General features: G+C 38.3%; 1 protein-coding gene across 2 annotated transcripts in view; it reads left to right on the forward strand.

Moving 5' to 3' along the window:
- The first annotated feature begins 4430 nt into the window (after positions 1-4430).
- KCNMB2 (potassium calcium-activated channel subfamily M regulatory beta subunit 2) overlaps positions 4431-14467 on the forward strand; it is a 295239-nt gene continuing 285202 nt past the window's right edge. Inside the window, exons 1-2 of one of the 2 annotated variants that reach the window (XM_028843331.2) lie at positions 4631-4906; positions 12544-12670. The gene's annotated coding sequence lies outside the window, so the exon portion shown is untranslated. 2 annotated transcript variants of the gene reach the window in all.

Consider the following 14467-nt stretch of genomic DNA (forward strand, 5'->3'; position numbering starts at 1 on the left):
ATGTTAGATTTTCTTCAACTGTTGTCTTTAATTGCCTTCTAAATTTATGCATTTGAGTTTATACTAGAAAATGCTTTTTGTATGCACCTAAAGTGGAATTGTAGATCACTTCAGAGTGAGTCAGCTTCGACATTCACAGAAATATAATAATAAGGAAGCAGTGTCTAAACTAACTTTCCTGTTGTTTCTAGAAAAATAGTCATAATAGGGCAAAAGCAGTTACTTGCTGTCTTATTCAGAGCATAAATTATAGACTCCAAAATATAATTAGCACTTGTGTCTGTAACAGATAGCTACATTTTCTGGTTATGTATCTATCAAATTTTCATTTTAATAGTGATGACTCATAATGAAATTATGCATTCATCGTTCCATTCATTAAACCATTTTACTAGCAGGCTGTGCATGTGAACTGCAAATTCTGTGCATGTGTGATCACACCACTCTCCCCCAGTCTCGAGTTCTTAACCTAGTATTGGTTAACACACACAAATTCTTTCCAGACCAAGTTCTCGGATGTACATTCAGGGAGCAGATGCAGTTGAAATGTTATCAAGTTACAGATGCACAAAGTATTCTTGCTGAATGTGTTTGGTAATATAGCTCTGAAATGTCACTTCAGACCCTGCCTTCTCCTGGCCCAAACTTCACTCTCCAGGGAACCATCCAGAAAAGTGATGCTAAGAGTTACTAAATTCACTCCTCAGATCAGCTGTTTTCAAAATGGTAGAATAAGCTTTCAACAAATTCAGCGTCGGTTTCTCTCTTGTTGAAGAAGGTATGAGCTTCAAAGACACTTTATTATCTGAAACTTCATGATAGAGGTAGAACTAAATCAACAGCTATTGAAATGTGATCCAGAAAACAAAACAAATGCAAGGAAGGGATTGTATCTTATATGATTCAACAGGAGAAATTTTTCTCTCTTCTACCTCCTCTAGAGAGGTTCTTTCCATGCTTCCTTTTCTTCCTATCTCTTTTCTCCTCTTTTTCGTTTTGTGGCCCTCTCCTCATCTTCAGTCATGCATCTCTCTCTTTCTTCCTGCTCTGTAATAACTGACATTTATTTCAGTACGTGGCCCTCTCCTCATCTTCAGTCATGCATCTCTCTCTTTCTTCCTGCTCTGTAATAACTGACATTTATTTCAGTACGTCTCTTTATAAAGAGCTTTACTCATACATTATGTCCCTTCACTCACATCACTGCAGTCTTAGAACAGCCGTTGCTATCATTTCATTCGATCATAGTGAAGTGTAAACAGGCTAGCAGACTGTTTCAAAGTCAGGCTGCCTTATTTCATACCTGTTCCCTCTTCCAACACCACGCTACCTCAATAAATTCTTTCCTCCCTTCCTCATAAATCTCTTTTCTCCTTTTTCTCTTCTTTCTCTTCCTTCAGCTTCCCTTCCTCGTTTCCTGCTCTTTCACTACCTCAACAAACCACCTTATGCTCCACCCCATTCCCATCTGAACACTGCTCCTTCCAGAAACCTCCTTTATTCTCAGATGGGTCGAGTTAGGCACTTTCTTTGCTCCTCCAGAAACAGAGCCTCAAGAAAGCATCACTAACAATCCCCGCCCCAGGCCCACCTTCTCGCTTTATCCCATTATCAAAATCTTATTCATTTATCTCTTGTATTTTTAGCCGCTGTTTTCTGAATTAACCACAGATAAAAATTGGAGGGAAGTATACAACTGGAGTATTTTTTCTGATTCCTCCTCTCTGCTTTCTTCCCCTCCCCTTTTCTCTTCTCCCTTCTCCTCTCCTTTCCTATTCCTTTCTTTTCTCTTCTCTTCTCTTCTCTTCCCTTCTTTCTCTAAATCATATAGTGGTGTTTAGGTTAGAATTTAAATATTTCCTTACATTTGAAAAAATAACTGTGATATATAATTTATAATATTACTTTTCCTTTTTTAATTATTTATTTATTTATTTATTTTTGAGATGGAGTTTTGCTCTTGTTGCCCAGGCTGGAGTGCAATGGCATGATCTCGGCTTATCGCAACCTCCGCCTCCAGAGTTCAAACAATTCTCCTGCCTCAACCTCCCGAGTAGCTGGAATTACAGGCATGTACCACCAAGCCCAGCTAATTTTTTGTATGTTTAGTAGAGACGGGGTTTCTCCATGTTGGTCAGGCTGATCTTGAACTCCTGACCTCAGGTGATCTGCCCGCCTCGGCCTCCCAAAATGCTGGGATTACAGGCATGAGCCACCACGCCCAAGCCCCATTATTTTTAAAAGAGAATATCGCAAATACTTTTGCGCTGAAATAATTTTTCTATTACAAATGTTTGGATTATTTGCTTGCCTATAAAAGACAGGATTTTCATAAAATCTTGAAGCATTGTTTTCCAACAATTTCTTTTCGGAGTTTTTATACCCTCACTTCAGTGGTGTCAGTTACTCCAATTATGAACTGTGAAGCTGAGGTACTAAAGAAAATAATTTTGTATTCCCTGGACTCCTCACAACTGTGAAAATTTAATTACTCTGGTGAGAAATAGTTCCTCCTGGATGACCATGAGGCTAGTGAAATGTCTTGGACACTTAACATGAAAGAATTTTTTTCTTTTACTACTCGGAAAACTGAACATTTGAAAAAATCTTTTTCTCTTTTTCCTACCAACTAAATGGGCAAAGTTTTTTTTTTTTTTTTTTTTTTTAAATTTTAGTTGCAATAAGTATTTTCTGACTTTGGTTGTCCCAGGAAAACCACTATAAAAGATACTCAAAGAGAATAAAATGTAATTATGGTTTGTGATACAAGGAAATTTTTCCTCTAAATCACATTTCATTCCTGAGAAGAAACTGAGCAGTCAAGCAAAAGCTAAAATTCACACACCATCAGGGCATATTCAAACTGACAACCAGGAGTCTAGAAAAAGAAAGGTTCGAGAACACCCTGGTTAACATAGTGGACCTCTGTCTCGAGAGAGAGAGAGAGAGAGAGAGAAAGAAAGAAAGAAAGAGAGAGAGAGAGAGAGAGAAAGAGAGAGGGAAAGAGAGAGAGAGAGAAAGAGAGAGGGAAAGAGAGAGAGAAAGAGAGAAGGAAGGAAGGAAGGAAGGAAGGAAGGAAGGAAGGAAGGAAGGAAGGAAGGAAGGAAGGAAGGAAGGAGGGAAGGAGGGAAGGAGGGAAGGAGGGAAGGAGGGAAGGAAGGAAGGAAGGAAGGAAGGAAGGAAGGAGGGAAGGAGGGAAGGAGGGAAGGAGGGAAGGAGGGAAGGAAGGAAGGAAGGAAGGAAGGAAGGAAGGAGGGAAGGAGGGAAGGAGGGAAGGAGGGAAGGAAGGAAGGAAGGAAGGAAGGAAGGAAGGAGGGAGGGAGGGAGGGAGGGAAGGAAGGAAGGAAGGAAGGAAGGAAGGAAGGAAGGAAGGAAGGAAGGAAGGAAGGGGAGAAAAAGAAAGAGAGAGAGAGAGACAGAGAGGGAGGGAGGGAGGGAGGGAGGGACAAAGGAGTGGAGGAAACAGTATCTTTGCTTTATCAGACATCTGAGCAATTCAGATATTCGGTTATTACATTAATAAAATAATGGATGCTATGACCTGATCATTAGAGCATTTCTAGATTACAAAACTACCAGTAATTAAATAGTAGTGATTTATAATCATTCTCTCCAAAATTTTGTTGTAGTAGTTTGTAGCAGTTTTTGTTTGTTAATTACTACTCATTTTTAGTTCTATAGGCCAGTATAATACACATCCGTCCATATTACATCTGCTGCTCTCTTTAACCCCTTCCCTGGAGCAGACCATCTAGTTTCCGTAGTAACTACTACAAAACTATTGCTCCTGGGGTAGAAAGAAGAAAGGAAATGCAGAAGGTAATGAATAAGTTGGGTAGTTGGAGGATAAAATGTTACTTGAGCTACTAAGAACTTTCTCTGCTTCCTTACTTGCAAAGGTACTTAACTTTTCAGAGTAGCACTTCCAGCAGACTAATACCCTCTTCTCTGACCAATGTTAAGAAATCCCTCTTCTATCTTCCATGATCATGACTGTCCAAAGTGGAGCAAGACAGTGTACACATTCCCATTCTTTCCGTCCACCATTCATTCTTTCCGTTTGACAATTGTGCCTGACATGTGATTGCTTCGGTCTGAAACACAAAGCTTTGCGAGTCAGCATAAAATAAACACTTTGTGCACTAAATGATCCATTCAGTCCAGTTGATCTATAATTTGAGATTTTGTGTACATGTGTACCTTAAGTCATACCTCAGTAATAATGAGAACTTTTCTTCTTTGGATTGATTCTCATACCTAACTCCAGAGAACACTTATTTTTGTAACTGGGAAGAGCAGGAATCCCTTACTGGGAGTAAGAGAATTGTTTGGAGAATCCTAGATTGTTTACTACCAAGTTCACTTTCCGTATCGAAAATACCTATTTGGCTGTCTCTCCTATAGTTAAGAAGGATTTGGAAATCTGATCCAGTGCAGGGCGATGTCGGTCTGGGAAGGAAGACTGTGAGCCCTCTCTCCCTTTTTAATATGAGAATTCGAAAGCAGTGGGGAAGTGATGTTGGACCTATCACAGCATTGCTAACAGACAGCCTATTACAGTATTTAATAAAAACAGAAACAGCATGCCTATCATAGGCTAATAAATCCTACCTCCTGCACGCTTCAAAACAGTATGAAGCAGCTTTAACGGAGCTCCAGATAACTAATTTCAAGCATGGCTGTCTAGCGTGCCTGTCACTCCTATTGTCCTTCCAAACTCTTTCAGACATTTTGAGCAGGGAGAATTAAAGCTATGAGTTAGAAAGGGTTGTGACATTAATGGTCCACAAAGGCTTTAGGCACAAGAGGTAATGATGATTACCGGTGGCTATTTGGAGGACTGCACTGGATCGCTGTCATTAAAAATTAAGCGTGGCTTTTGAGGAAGATGTGACAACTACCGGAGGTAGGATTTGCATGTAAAACAAAGGAATCTGTTGCTGTTTCATGCTTTTTTGTTTGCTCTGTGGCGTGCGGATCGTGAATTGCAGCCAGGTGCGGAGTGAGAAGCAGGAAGAGGAGGGAGAGGGGAGTGGGAGATGGTCTGCTTAGAGCAAAACACAGTGGCTACTATTATGTTTTATGGCAGAAATGCCTCCAGGACAAAGTGGCACCAGGCTTATAGCCTGCTGAGTGTACATTCCACTCTGCTTTTCCTGTGGAGTAGAATGTTTAGAGGTCACGAAGGAAACACTTTGCCTCTTATCTGTGGTGCCAGCTGGGCTATTGGTAGGGCTGAGTGAAGACTTTGGTGGGTGGAAGGCATAAAGGTCCAAGAAAAATAAAGAGGAAGCGGTCCTTAAGATTTGAAACCTGTTAGATAAATATTTTATTTCTACAGTCAATGTGTTTTGATGGTCAGAGTCTGATTTTTTCAAAGGGGAAATTGGAAGATTAGGACAAATTTCCCTGACAAAGAACTACTTCCTATGTAATCTATTATAAAAGAAAATTGGGTACCTTCGTCCGTTTTGCATATTGAAAGGCTGACCCACACTGTTTGGGTTCATGATTTTGCTAAGCAGAGCAAGAGTTTTCGACTAAAAGAAGGGGCTTTCTCTCGGTTCCTGCTCTTGCTTTTCAACAACTGCCGGGGCTGCAGATGGAAATGGTGATTTGGTAGAGGTTATGGACTTGACATTTTACCTATTTGTTTTGTTTTGTTTTTCAAATGAACAGCATAAAAACACAATTCTCCTTCAAATATGAGAGGGGCAGTTGGGTTCCAAAGTCCAGTGGATAATGGGTAGATTTACAAAGGAACTTATTATTACTGCTTTGTACTTTATATGGGATCGGTATAGCACAATCAGAAAAGGAAATGTCAGGAAATCACAAGCTGAGATTTCTAAGGCAAAAGTACAATGATCAGAAACCAGTGTTTTCTCAACTTGATCTATGGTGCAAATTTCAGTCTTTGTCATTGCATATGACCCTCAATGTGAAGTGGCAGGAACATAGTAAGTGAATTTCTCAGTGCTGTTGTGTTGTTTCCCCAGTGGACTTCACAAACTCTGAGCTGTAAAGATGTTGCTTTATATTCTGAAAAACTCTATATTCTGAGGCATAGATTGGTTATAACGAATGGCAGATACATGAAATAATTATAAATTTATAAAAGAATGCAATATTCTTCAAATGCATCTAAAACTTCCATACTAATGCAGAATTAACTAGAAATAAAAGTGTAAGACAATTAGAGTATGTTTGTTTTCAGCTAAATACTGCAATTAAGGATAAGTAGGGCTTTTGCTCTTCTCTGATGCAGTTGAGTTTGTGTATTTGTGAGCTTCTGTATATATACTGTAATCCACATACAAAGTTGAAATCATTGCCCCATAGTAGATGGCATCTATGTTAAAGTTTCCTGTTTGTTTTTCCTAACAGTGTGGTGGATTTTACTGAACCAGCCGAACTCTCTTGGCTGGTCTTTACGTGACCAGACCACATGTCCATGAAATGACTGTATGGAATTCTTGGTGCATTTGATAGCTATGACATCGTTTTCTGCTTCTATGTGGCCAGTGGAATGTGTGCCCTTGACCTTGTAAAGTCCCTTCTCCAGCCAATTGACCTCACCAGTCAAGAATGCATGTATAGAAAGAGAGAGCTCAAAATACACAAACAAAAATACACACATACATTTTACTTACTGTTGTTAGAGGTTTAAAAATCAATATTATTTCTATTATTTTCATTAATTTCATTAAGGGTAAAAGGACTTTCAGTGCCTCTAGTCTTACCAATATCTTCTGAATCTAATTGCATCAAGTATTTACTTTGGAGGCAATTCGTGCCATGAAAGTTGTCAACAGGAGAAATTATTTTGCTGTGGTTATGCTCATAACACTTTACTGATAAACTAAAATGAATTTTTACAATTTTCACAGATTGATGAGGAAAAAGTTTCCATATTAATTCTTGATGATATATGTGTCTGGACTGAACGCCCACAACATGAAAAATATAGAGGAGATATGGTGCTTGTTTTTCTTCTTTGTAAGCTGTGAGGAAAGCCAAACCAAGTAATTTAGTCAAAACAATCTACTTTGTATCACAAATTAATTTCATTGCCTGTTTACATTGGTAGATATCAGCCAAAACATTTTGAGATATCTTTTTCTTTCAGCTTCTGCTACATCTAGTAATAAAAAACAAACAATTCTCCAGCTATGCAAAAAGCAAGTCTGCAATCCCCCTTGATGTAAAAAATAAGCACAGCTTTAGTCAGTCCTGTTTCCTCAGTCCCCATGGATAACACAGCCATCGTATCGTCACCAAGACACTTAGAATCCAAAGTTGTCCTTGTTCTCTGTCTCTCTCATATACACAGACAGTCATCATCCTGCTTTATTGGAAGATATTGGACCAGATAATTCTCAAACTAACACAATCTTCCCTTGGATCATCTCTCCTTCTCATCAAAATGTAATTAAAAATAAATCTTCCAAAGATAAATTTCTGCTATTATATCAAATAAAAAAGCAGACTGCAAGAATGTATATATAATTTTGTTAATGCATATGTGTGTGTGAAAAAAAACTAGAAAAAAGGGCATCAAAATGTTAGCAGCAGTTATCTCAGTGAGGTGGAATTGGTGCATTTTATTCTCTTCATTCATTTGCACGGTTGCTATATTTTTTTCAAAGAGCATCTATTATATCAATAGCAAGAAGGCATGTCATAAAAGTTTATTTCTAGCTCCTGTTACCATCTTTGCCCATGATCCTCCTGCATATCATGTACTATGTCTTCACCTCAAATTCCAAAGTCATTTGCTTGTCTAAGCACAACTGATTAAAGATGCCATTCCATTGTCAAATCCTCTTCATCCTTAGGTTTCTTGGTACTTCATGAAAAACAACATTGTCCTTTTTCAGGGACTGACTCCTACCTCTTAACTCAGGTTTCTGAAATAAAAGGAAAGCGAGAGAGAGTGTGTGTGTACGTGTTGAGTATGTGTGTGTGTATCTGAGATTTCTCCCTATTTTGTAAATGGAGACTTTTTCAATCTCCTGCTGGTTCCTCATTATTTCCTAAATCTTTAAATGTTGGAGTGTTCCATGGATCAACTATAAATTTCTTCTTTATCTATACTTAAGCCCTAAATGAGTTCAATCTAGTATCAAGCCCTCAGAAACTTCCCATATACAGAGAGCTCACAAATGCTAATCTCTAACCTTGACTTTTCCTCTAACTTCCATACTTACATATCCAACTACCTATATAACATTTCCACTTAAACGTCTTACAGGCATCTCACACAGGATATGCTCAAAATCAAATTTCTGAATTGCACAAAATGTCCTCCTTCTATATTTTTCTCCATCTGGGTAAATGGGAACTTCACCATTGCACTTGCTCAGAAAAACCTTGGAGTCCTCGGTGATCCTCTCTTTCTTTTGCACATCACAGGAAATCCTAGTGCCTCTACCTTCAAACTATGCCTAGCTTTAATTGTTTCTTATCATTTCCACTGCTGCCACTCTGGGCAAGTCACTACCAACTCTCACATTATTACATATTTTTCACAGTTGGTCTCTTACTTCTGCCTCCCTTCTCGCACCCACATGTTCTATTCTCTACCCAATACCGGTGGTCATTTCAATATTGAAGTTAAGTCATACCTTCTGCTCAAAAGCCTCCAATGTCTTTCTGTATGACTGCAGATAGAAGCCAAGGTCTTACAGTGGCCCGTGTGCCCTGGAATAATCTGGTTCCTCCCTGTACCCTTCTGCTACCACTCTTTCCCATTCCACTGCCACCATGCTGGCCTCCTGGGCTAGGGCTCAAATCCACCAAGCACTCTCAAACCTCAGAGCCTTTGACTTGCTCTGCCTGCTGCCTAAAGAATTCTTCCCCTGCATAGTCACTTGACTCAGTTCTTTACTTTTTTTTCAGGTCTCTGCTGAATGTCAGAAAACTTCCCTGAAAACACCTTTCAAATCACAACCTTTTGCATACTTCTTATTCCCAGACAATGCTTTCTTTTTCTCTGCAGCATACCATATTATCCCCAGGACATTACATGCTAAGATTTTATTGTCTATCTCCCTTCTCCTCAATTGTAAACTCTATGAAAGCAGAAATTTTTATTTGCCTTCTGAAGTATTCATAGCACTTAGAATAGGGCCTCTTATGCAGTAGGCACTTAATGAGCAATTGTCAAATGAATGAACAAGTTGTTCAATGTAGGAATTAAATGTTTTCCTTCATCAAAATCCATTAGTAGCATTAGATTCCAAGTATAAGTTTTTCAACTTGAGAGTCAGAGCTCTCAACTTGAGTGTCATAACATTCTGTTGCTTTTTCCAAAGAGAAAAATATTGAGCACCTTCAAGAAAGTTAAGGAAATTCATTAAGATGGTTTTCTTTCCCCTCCCTGCACAGGAGGGGGGAAAAATCACATCACTGATTCCAATCCATGTCAAAGCAAATGAAAATTCAATTTGTCTGAATTTGATCTTATCCAAAAGATGACTTCTATTTCAAAAAGGACATTTTCACAGATCTCCTATACAAATGACTGTAAATGTTGACATGTCCTATATTTTCTTTGCTCTTCCCTGGTGATAAGGAAAGGAATGGTAAAATCAAGTTGGAAGGGATGATTGGGGTCAGTATGGCTTCCTAAGGGTACAAGCCCCAGTAGCCTGTGCAGCAACAGGAATCAATTAATACTAATCAATAATCGTACTGTTCATTTACACTTTCAAAATCAGCATTGTACAATCTCATGGTCTATTAAACAGTGACTTCTCTACCATTTATACATTTTTTTAATCAATTAAAATATAATACAATAATCTTATTGTACAAATTGGATGTAAATAATAATGTCCAATATTTCTAGAATGTTTTATAGTGTCAAGAGGTTGTGTGATGTGAAAAGGATGCAGCATCGGAGATAAATACAAGTATTAAGACAAGATAAACTTGGTTTGAGTCTCACTTCACGTTGTTAGATATGGGTTGTAAATTTCTTTTCAAAGAATTAATATCAGTATGTTCAATTCTTTGCCTTCTACTTTTAAACTTAACTTCCTCGTAAAGCAACCTTTTTTGATTACCTACTCCACCCTGACTCATTCTGATCACCTGCTCCACCCTAACTCATTCAGATTGCCTGCTACCTGCTCTTACCTGACTCCCGCAGAAGCACTCACCCTGTCATTCTCTTTAGATTAGCCAATCGGAATTAGTTTATCCTGTGCAGTCTAACCCTAGCCAATAGGGGAACGACACAGCAGCAGGGGCCACGTGTCGTTCCCCTCCCTTGTCCAAGTGTGCGCTCACCATTGCTCCATCTGTAAGGGTGCACCCTTCTATAGAAGTAACTTGCCTTGCTGAGAATTAAAAAGAAAATTTTACATTCGAGTGCTATTCCTTTTGCAGCACCAAAACTTTAAATATAACAATAGCTACATGATGTTGAGCAAGTTTCTTAAATCTTACTGAGCCTCAGTTTCCTTAGTGGTAATTGGTGACGGTAATAACTACCTGGTTGGGTTGAAGATTAAATGTCATAATATATACCACTTTCCCATTAGAGTAACTGGCTCAGAGGAGAAGCTCAAAAAGTAATAGTTATCTTATTACTATTGTTATTTAATCTTCACAGCATACCTCAGCAGTAGATATTATACCTTCCATTGAACAGATAAGAAAACTCAGAAGTAGGAAAGGTAATCAAATTGCTCAAGGTCAAAGAGCTACTGTGCTATCAAAATTTAGTCTCTATTCAGCTGTAAAGACTCCTGATAAATAGAATGTTAGATTAACCGTCTTTAATGTATTTGATGACTGAACGCTACCAGTGATTAGGGGGATTTTTTTTAAAGGAAGAATCTAAAGAATAGAATCGTCTTTCATATTTGAAGAATGCAGGTGTCTCATGTGCTCTTTCCCTAAAGAAAGTACACTCAAACTCCCAGGAAACAATTTGAATGAATGCAAACTAACAAATTAAGAAGGCCCTCTCTAGACACGCCGTATCATGGAGTATTAGAAAACCAGTTTCACAGCCCTGAATATCTTCGTTTGAATCCCAATTCTGCATCTTGCCTGAGTCTCCCTTTCCTCAGCAGGAATGTAGGTAGTAATGGTATATTATTCATGGGGTCACAAGGATTAAATGAAATAACCTGTGCCCAGGTATCAGCACCATGCTTGGCACAAATTAGTGCATAATGCCTTGACCCATTTGTATGAAACTATTATGATCGAAGATGAAACTATCAAGTTGAATTGTGTTTATTATTATAATACTGCGAGATTTGGTTTAAAAGTCTCCTTTAGTTTTTACTTCTTGGTATTTCATGTCTCCAAATTCATTCAATGGATGTCATCTAAGAGTCATTTGACCAGAACCAGAAACCAATTTTCCTGAAATGTATGACATTTGCTCATTTCTTATTAGACCCAAAATGAAAGAAGCAATTCTGGAAAAATCAAAGAAAATGTCTGCCTCTCTGAGATACCAAACCTATTTTTATAATTCACATACCTGGGACAGAACTTCAACCCAGTGCCTTCCGTTGGCATTGTCAGGCTTCAACTTCAACATGTCCAGTGTCTTCACTCTGTGGCTGCACTGACAGAAACCCTGAGAAACTGACCAGGTGAATGCACGATCATACAAATGACTTCAGTGCACAACGTGCGTGAAATTGGCAATTAGCCTCATCAGTTACTCTAGATTTAGCATGAATTTTTGAATCCAAAGGGTGTTTCATTTAATCACTCAAAAAAAATCACTACCTCCAATTAAGCTATTTGGAAACTTTCAAATCCTGGTCTACTACATAGGTTAAACTTTTCTTTGGTCAATTCTGAGCTTCATTCTGCACCAAATAACTTCTCAAATTTCTGATTCCTGAAGCTTGGTAACTAATGGTTGAATTTTGGGGGATGTTTTCCTTAACATTTTGTAATTTCTCAAGTCTTCCTCTGTAAGTGCAACTGGTCCCAACACTAATATCTCTCTCCAAAAGTGTGTATGTGTCACTGTCATAAAAATGTCACAGATTTTTAAGATTTGATTTTTTTTCTTAATCTTCACAATATGTTGCTCCTTTTTGTTGCAAGAATACTCTGTGCATGGCCTTTATTACACTTTGCTATGATCTTTGGTTCACTTATCTGCCTCCTTCCACCCCTCCTTAAACTGTAAGTCTCTGAAAGGTTAAGGACTAGGTCATCATCATCACAGTACTTTCAGTGCCTAGCAGAGTTCACGGCAGTAGTTAACGCTCAATAAGTGTTTCTTGAAAGAACAAATCAATCATATCTATAGTAGATTTCTTAGTGTCCAGTTTGACCTAAAAAGGGTAAATGCCCACATGGTCAAAAAAAAAATCATACACCGCAGAAATACAGTACTGCAGGGAATTATTTTATAATAATTAAGCCCTGGATCTGCCATGGGCTCACTAACCTCTCATTCACCTGTTCTCTCACCTCTTCTCTTTATATTCCCAGGCCCACATCAAATGCTCTTTTTGACTGTTTCTCCCTTCCTTCCTCTCTGCTGTCTGCCCACAGCCACTACCCTATTTTTCTAAAGCACATGGTGGGAACTTCCATTCGAAGCTGACTTTGAGTTTGACAGCCCAGACAGCAAATGCCTAAACCCCCTCCTCATCAAAGCCAGGGTGACAGATGAGCCTGGGTGAGTATTTCAGCTCTGGGAAGGGGAGAAAATGAATCAGCAGTCAAATGTCAAGTTTGCTGACTCTTTAGGAAAGAAAGAGAAGATACTTATAATACTGGACAGGAGGGCTTTGGCTTACATTTGCCAGCTTTATACTAAATAGGGAAAATGTCAGCTGAATCCCACATGTAGATTCCTTGTCATCTTGGTGTTTTCCTGAGTGTAAAATTAAAACTCCAAAAGATTCTGGACATGAGAGCTCATTTTCAGTTTTCAACAAATCTAGCTGATGAACAAAAACACAGGCAAGTAGTAAAATATGCAACTAAAATTTTAAAGTCTAATTTTTAGCCAGATAATTAGGTTGCAAACTCATTGAAAGCAGCAACGATGTTTTTATAAATCTCAGATGACTAGAACTATATTAAAAATATACAATAGGTTTTTTAAAAACAATTTCTTGATTAATATATGTCCTCCTCCTCACCCTATCCCCTAAGGTAAAGCCATGTTAGGGAAATCAAGAAAATGTCTTATCTTTATTTACCAGGCTGCTTGACTGGGGATTTAGGGTTCCAGAAACCACACAAGTTTTAATTCCACAGAATCTCCTTTGCACACCGTGGTGTAGAGAGGGCACTTATAGAAGGGGAAGGAGATTATAGAAGGGGAAGGAAAGAGCAGCATATGAGTTCTGATGTTGTCTGTTTGGTTGTGGAATCCTGTCACTCACAGGCATTTCTATGATTGGAAATCATTTACAAAATTAGTCCACATAGGATTCTTACTAAGGAGGATTCAATTTGGAAATTTCTTGAAATAAAGCCCTTACTACACTATGTGTGTCTGGGAATGTCACTGACATAGTTCAGGACTTCATAAATAATGAGTTTGGTTTTGTAAGACATTTGAAGTCTTTTCTTCATTGGATTTTTCACTGGAAAGCTGGTAAAGGTCAAGCACCTGACTCCATAACTCATCCACAAAGGTAAAATATCTCTCAAAGTAAAACTCTGAGAAAGTTAAAAATAGCCAGCAATTCAAATGCAAATCTAGAATCTTTCTTGCTTTGCATCAGATGCAGAGAATCATTCTGGACATGCTGCATAAGGCACTTTATGAGAAGGATAGAGAAGCAGTTGGTAAATCTTGCTCATGAGATAATTCTTGAATGTCTTCAGTTTGGTTCTGCATAAGCATCTGAAAATTTCAGACTACATGAAGAACGTATAGTCCATGAAATTGAACTCCTACAGAAGGATTCTATTTCTGTAGAAATGCTGGAACTATTGGTTGTCTCTGGATTGTTTGTTTCCTACTATATTTCAAATGAGGAAATTAGAAGAAGGGGAAAAAAAACCTGACATCCAGAAGAAAATAATACCTAACTTTAGAGGCCACATTTTAATCATGTTTTAACAGGATTAGTCCCATTTCTCCCTCTCTGTGAAGGTGATCATTCACTGGTTTAACTTTGCTTCATGGTGGTTTTATTTGGTCCTGTGTGGTGCTTGGGAACAGCCATGTGAGGCTCTCTGTGTAGATAACTCAAGGTAACTGTTTGCTTTGAAAACATAAAAATAGAACAGCACAGGACTCATTTCTCTGTTGGAATGAATCAAAAGAAAAGTTGAGATAGAGAAATAAAGTTTATGTATAAAGGAGAAGGAAAGTTTAGATAACATATACCCAAATATGAGAAAATTTTTGTGGGTATAGAAAACATAACAATAGAACTGGTACAAAGAAAACTGGCTAGAGAATGTCTGTAACAATCTGCTTCTCAATCTTCTGGGTCTATTTCCCCACTGACAC

The sequence above is a fragment of the Macaca mulatta genome, chromosome 2 (genome assembly GCF_049350105.2).
Source record: "Macaca mulatta isolate MMU2019108-1 chromosome 2, T2T-MMU8v2.0, whole genome shotgun sequence".
NCBI lineage: Eukaryota > Metazoa > Chordata > Mammalia > Primates > Cercopithecidae > Macaca > Macaca mulatta.